This window comes from Puma concolor, chromosome A3, assembly GCF_028749965.1.
Source record: "Puma concolor isolate L17-30 chromosome A3, mPumCon1.1.hap2, whole genome shotgun sequence".
In the NCBI taxonomy this organism is placed as follows: Eukaryota; Metazoa; Chordata; class Mammalia; order Carnivora; family Felidae; genus Puma; species Puma concolor.
The window spans coordinates 16,584,889-16,592,122 of NC_141669.1; positions in this window are offsets into that span (position 1 = coordinate 16,584,889).

The following is a 7,234-nucleotide window of genomic DNA, read 5'->3' on the forward strand; positions in this document are numbered from 1 at the left end:
GGTGTCATAAAGATTAATCCCAGCCTGTGGCTGTGATTTATCAGCTCATGAATGCAGAGTCCCTTTGGGTGAACCATCTGTCTGAGTAAACACAGAGCTCTGGGTTGCCATTAGAAAGCCACTTGACCAGTGGAATTTCAAGGAATTAGATAATGTTGAATTTTCCAGTTGTAGTCTCTAGAAGTGAAACTATGCATTCTGTTTATGTGCAGGTGACCAGAAAAGTCCTGGCCAAGTTTAGGGCACTATGGAAGTTATTAAAGAGCCCCAGAAACTTAATATTTTGAGTTCAGTGCAGTTTACATACTGATAGATGTTCAGTACGTAATTTGACGAATACTAATGAATGAATCTGTGCCATTCAGTTATACCCCTCATCGCTTCTAGGATATTTATGTACAGTGACCATGATGCCAAATAAATCTTCTCAGTGACACAAAACAAGGAAATACAATCTGATACAAATTATTCTTAGCTATGCTGTTAAAAAACTCATCTGGAAAGTAGGGACCAGTATTGACAATGACTAATTAGCCTATCTCTTTTCTGCCTCTGACTGCATTGTAATTGTAACTGATGCCCAGAAGTTGGAAAGTAAACCTTAAGAGTTGTGGATGGAACCATGCATGCCCAGTATGGTCTGTACACGTATGTGCACACACACCATGCACACACCCCCCCCCAACCTCACACACACAAATGAGAAATGTCAAGAAAAACATGGTTGCATTTAGGTGGATGGGATAGGTAGAAGGTAGTGGGATGGGCCTGTGTCAACCGAATGAAGGCATTACTGATGGCTGATTAACCTCCTGTTAGGAAGCAAAAAAGAATTTTTCTCACTCCCTTATTCTGCTATCCAAGAGATAAGGTCAAAATGTTGAGTAGCATTTCTCCCCAAGGGAGGGAACTCAGATGTCAGCACTGTTCTACCTGCCGTGAGGCTCTGTGCCTATGAACTACCACTTCCTTGAAGATGCACATCTCATCCAATCACCTTCCAGGGCAGGTTGCTGCCCTACCTACTTGGAGGAAGCTTTCTCTGGGTCCAGCCCAGTTGGACCTCACGGCTTCTAACCCTGCTCTCTTCTCAGTTTCTTTTGCGAACAACCTGTCATGTAGAGCCTTCATACAAACCTTCTGTTGTTGCCCTGAACTTATATTTTTCTCTGATAATATGATTTTAATTTTTCATGTGTTAACCTATTACCTTGCCAACTAGAGAGATAAGCTAGGAGGGCAGGAACTGTGTGTGGTTTTCACCTTTGTATTCCTCGTCTTTCCTGCTCACCAACACCTTGTAGGAGGCTGGGCAGGTGCTAGCTAGGGAATACATACTAGGATTATAATGTGAGATGGTACTTGTGAGGCAGGTGGGGTTTTTTTTGTTTTTGTTTTTTTTTTTGAATGCATGAACTTCATTTTTAGTCCTGGGTGCTGCCTGCGTGTGTCTATATCTTAATTCAGAATATGTGGTGCATTTGAATCGGTATGAGAGAAGTGAAGCAGAATCATGGGACCGTCTCAAAAACTGTCTGTCCTTTACCTGTGTGATGAGTGGACAGGACTAGGTGACCTCTTAGGCCCACTGCAGCTCTGACTAATTTGATTCTGTGAAGACTCTGCAACTTAAGAAAAAATAATTTATAAGTTACACTGGGCTCACACCTCATGATTAGGGGCTGGAGCTGAGGATTCGGAATCATTGAGAAGGATGGATTTTCTCAGAGGCCACCTACCTCTGTAAAGACTTGCATTCTTGTGTCTGAGAAATAGAATGCTCCACTCATTTCAAACAGATTTCCAGCTAAGAGAGTGCATGCCTTCCTAGAGGGACTGGGCAGTTCTCAGGGAGTGCTTCCTGGTGTCTGACCTTAGTCTTCGTCTTTGGTCAGATAAGCTTACCTTGACCTCAGATAAGCTTCCTTAGATATACCTTAGCTTGTTCTTTGAGAGGCTTCTTGCTGACTTTTGTCAATTACTTTTTACTGACCTGTTTTTTTTTTCCCTTGAGTTTTCTTTATGTTCTCACAGGACTAAGGACTGGAATGTACTGCCCTCACAAGGCTGAGGCCAGTGCTGATGGTAAGCAGATGGCTCACTGGCTAGCTGCACCTCACCATTGCCACCTCACCATGAGCCATTGATTCTCAAGTGTTTATGGAGGTCATAAGTAGTATGTCCTCTGAGAGCTTACAGATGAGGAGAAGGCATGAATAACATCCCAGCTAACAACTAGTGTATATAAAGTGCCCAGTGTGTGGTCTCTGGGTCTCAGAGGTCCTGACTTGAGCTGCATCTTGGATGGTGGGCAGGATTTGGTAATTGGACTGTGTGGCACCGTTGAAAGAACAGTGGCAGGAAGCTGAGATTATGATGTCCTGAGGGTTGGTAACCCAGACAGACAGCTGAGTCCATGGAGAAGGCTGGGGGTAGATGAGGGGAGTGCCAGGAACTAAGCTTTCTGGCTAATTCAATCTTTGATTTAACTGCAGGTTACTATACAAACTTCACAGTATATATTTGGCATTAAATATAGTACATATGCCATTCAAACCCTAGGTTGCATAGAAGGCTGTGAGTATTGGGCTGAGTTCTCCTTGTCCAGAGCTCTAAAGGGAAGTGGAGGGGCAGGGATTCACAGACTGTTAGACACAAAGATCTTAAAAGACTGACTCTAGATACATAGAGAAACTGAGGCCGACACCTGTGGTGGTGGCTGTAGTTTCTAAGACAAGGGCAGAGGTAGGGCAAGATTATAAACTATAATATTCATTCTACTCTAATTGCATTAAATCTATGATGACTACATAAAATTGCTTGGAGATTGTTTTATACAGATGAATCTTTGATATCAGTGTATGTTTCCTTATAATCTACTGCCCATTAAAAGTGGAAAACTTAATTGATTTTTTTGTGGATTTGTATTCAGAATAAATATTGTTATGTAACTAATTATATAGAATCATAGAGATTTGGGGGCTTAAAGGGCCATTAAGGTCATTGAATCCTACTCATCTCCCAATATAGGTGTCCCAACAGTCTGAGAATTCCTGGGCACTCATCAGGAGACTGCCTGAAGAGTGCAATTTTGTGAGATTAGATAATGCTCTAGTCTGCCAAACAATTTAAGAGTCCTAAAAGAGAAGCTTTCCAGCCTGCTTATCTACAGATGGTCGGATGGTCCTGTGCATGGACAACAATGCTCTGTAGCCCTATCTCATGTCTCTTGTGTTTATGTCCCCTGTCCAGGTCACAGACCATCCATTGCAGGGAAAGCTCTCTGAGAAGAGTGACAATCTGGGGATAGATGATGCTCTGACACTGTCATATCAATTCTGAAGTCAAAACCAAGTAATTACCAGATTGTCTGATGTCTTCACCTTACCTCCTTCCTCTCTATTAGCGCAGGGAGCGGAGGTGGGGGAGTCAGGCCAGCCCCAAAACTCAGTCTACTTTGGTTTCTTGGTCTCCAAAACAGAAAGTAGGTAAAAGTATGTGCCATTTAGTATCTGGGGTTCCTTGTCTTTCTTTCTTTCTTTCTTTCTTTCTTTCTTTCTTTCTTTCTTTCTTTCTTTCTTTCTTTCTTTCTTTCTTTCTCTTTCATTCTTCAGTGGGGGCACTTAACCTTAATAAAGTTACTTTAAAATAAATAATGATCACCTTCAGTGTTCTGAGAACTATCCTAGAAGGGGACTTCTTTAATAGCTTTACTAAGACAAAATTCATATCATAAAATACAAACTCATTTTAGGAGTATAGTTCAGTCATTTTTAGTATATTCACAGAATTGTACAACCTTTACCACAATACATTTTTAGATGTTTTTATCACCTCAAAAATAAATCCCACACCAGTTTGCCAACACTCCCTCAAATCTGCATTTCCCCAGCCCTGGGCAGCCACAGATCTATTTCCTGTCTCTAGATTTGCTTATACTTGACACTTTATACATATAATCATAAAATGGGTGGTCCTTTTTGACTGGCATCTCTTCACCCACCGTAAGGTTTCCAAGGGTCATCCATATTGTAACATTCCATTCCTTTTCATTGCCAAATAATATTCCATTGGATGGATATACCACAGCTTATTTATCTATTCATCAATTGGCAGACATTTGTGTTGTTTCCACTTAGGGGCTATTATGAATAGTGCTGCTATGAACATTTGTGTATTAGTTTTGCATGACATATCTTTTAATTTCCCTCAGGTAAGAGTAGAATTGCTGAGTCATATAGTTAACTCTACTTGAAGGACAGTCAGACTTCAGACTTTTCCAAAGTAACTGCACCATTGTGCATTCCCACCACCAGTATCTGAAGGTTCCAATTTCTCTGCATCTTTGCCAACACTTATTTTTATCTGTCTTTTTGGTTAGAGTCATCCTAGTGGGTATGAAGCAGTATCTCGTTGTGGTTTTGATTGGTATTTCCATGACGGGTAATGATGTTGGGCACTTTTTCATGTTCTTATTGGTAATTTGAGAAATGTCCTTTAGAGAAATGTCTATTCAAATCCTTTGGGCTTTGAACTTTTTAATTGAGTTGTTTTGACTTTTTGTTTGTTAAGTTGCAAGAGTTCTTCATATACTCCAGATATAAGTCTCTTATCAGATATAGTATTTATAAACATATTCTCTCATTCTGTGGGTGCCTTTCACTTTTTTGATAGTTGAAGTACAGAAGTTTTAAATTCTGATGAAGTCAAATTTATTTTTCTTCTGTTGCTTGTTTTTTGGTGTCGTACCTAAAAAATGTTACTTAAAACAAGGTGAAGAAAATGAACTTTTATGGGGCGCCTGGGTGGCGCAGTCGGTTAAGCGTCCGACTTCAGCCAGGTCACGATCTCGCGGTCCGTGAGTTCGAGCCCCGCGTCAGGCTCTGGGCTGATGGCTCAGAGCCTGGAGCCTGTTTCCGATTCTGTGTCTCCCTCTCTCTCTGCCCCTCCCCCGTTCATGCTCTGTCTCTCTCTGTCCCAAAAATAAATAAATGTTGAAAAAAAAATTAAAAAAAAAAAAAAAAAAGAAAATGAACTTTTATATTTTCTCCTAAAATGTTTATAGTTTTAGGTTTTCTTTTTATACCTGTGATCCATTTAGAGTTTTTTTTGCATGTAGAAGATTCCTTTTGAGCCTTATTTTTAGAAATGTCTAGGTTCTGTGAGCTTGTACATGGCCCTGACTAACCTTTCCTGCTACCTGCTCATGGGGCATTATCTGTTCCCCAGGAAGATGACATCAGTCCTATTGCTCAATGAGCAGAATCAGTCCCTTATCAGAGTGCTGCTCCTCCCTGGTGCTTTCCAAGCAGTGACCAGTCACCTGGGACTGAGAACCACAGTCCCTGAGGGGATAGACCCTGAGTCCTTGTCTTTTCAGTGGGAAAAAAAGATGTTTTTGGTCTCTGAGGCTGAAATCCAAAGCTCCTTGTGGAGTCCCAAATGCCACAAGGCTGTGATAGCTGTCTTTGCTTTTTCTGCAGAAAGGATCCAGTGAAATGAAGTTTTTGTTTGCACCCGAAACAGTTCAACATGTTCCACAAGGAAACATAGTAATAAACTAGTATTAAATAAAACTAGTATTAAATAAAACTAGTAATAAATAAATAAAAGAAGTGACATAATGAACCTTAGAATGGTTACTCTGGGGGTGAGAAGGAGAAGAACAGGAGTTGAGAGTGGGGGCAGGGAGTTAGAAGGGGGACTATTCAGGAGTGTCTTGGTGGCTCATTTGGCTGGGCATCCGACTTCGGCTCAGGTCGTGGTCTCAAGGTTAGTGAGTTCGAGCCCTGCATCAGGCTCTATGCTGACAGCTTGGAGCCTGGAGTGTGCTTCAGATGCTGTCTCTCCCTCTCTCTCTCTGACCCTCCCCCACTCACTCTCTCTCTCTCTCAAAAATAAACATTGAGGGGCGCCTGGGTGGCGCAGTCGGTTAAGCGTCCGACTTCAACCAGGTCACGATCTCACGGTCTGTGAGTTCGAGCCCCGCGTGGGGCTCTGGGCTGATGGCTCAGAGCCTGGAACCTGTTTCCGATTCTGTGTCTCCCTCTCTCTCTGCCCCTCGCCCGTTCATGCTCTGTCTCTCTCTGTCCCAAAAATAAATAAACGTTGAAAAAAAATTTTTTTAAAAATAATTAAAAAAATAAATAAAAAAATAAACATTGAAAAAATTAAAAAAAAGAAAGCTGGCAAATTATACGTTCTCTGCCCCTTTCTTAAAAAAAAAAAAAAAAAGAAGAAGAGGGACTATTCAAACAAATAAACTAACAGACCAGTGATAACAGTATGCCAGACACTGAGGGGGGGGAGAATGGTCCTCTCTCTGCTCCTGAGTGCAAACAAAATGATAGTTATATAAGTATAAATATTTTTTTAAACTCCAATATTTATCAAGCACCAAAAATGTACCAATCCTTGTGATAGTGAACTTTCATAAATTATCTCATTTAATTTCCAAAAGAAAAAAAATCTTCAAAGTAGATATTTTAACCACCAATCTTACAAATAAATAAGGAAGCCAGAGCTAAATTCCATACAACTCACCAGGTTCTAATGTCTGCATTATGCAAGTTGGGGCCAATTATGAATGTGTAAGAGGATCAAATAAACCAAGGTTGCATCTCGGTGACTCTGGTCATACACACAGAAGTTGCCTTCTAACTGGGGAAGGAAGCTAGTGTCTTACTAAGAAGAGCTGCATTCCACATTGCTTTGAGGGTTTGTTAAGGGCTTTGGTATTCATTATTTCTTTTAACTCTTCTGATTGTCCTGTGCATTTTATGCTGTATGTCACAGGTGAGGTATCTGAAGCTGCCTGGAGTTAAATGACTTTCCAGGATCACCTGGCTGATAACTAGCTGAACTAGAACTCAGGTTTTCTTACTTCCAATCCCAAGTAGTTTGTACGCCATCATCTTCAATCTCAGTGAGAAGATTAGGAAATCCAGAACTCTTTACGGCATTTGTTCGAGAATTAAGTCAGGGGTTATTGAGCCTCAGCTGTCTCCCAGAGAGGATGCTCAGAGAAGCAACATGAAAATACTGTAGCACTCACGGCCAGAGCTGGAGATGGGGCTGAGTGGCATTTCCTAAGGTAGGCTTTTGATAACATTCAGATTTCTGAAGAAATGTGCTTGTGGGGAAGCACAGACATGCGGAAACACCTGTGGTCACTGCTCTTTGGATGAGATTTTAATGTAAACGCTGTTTATTGCAATTTCCCTCTTCTACGTGC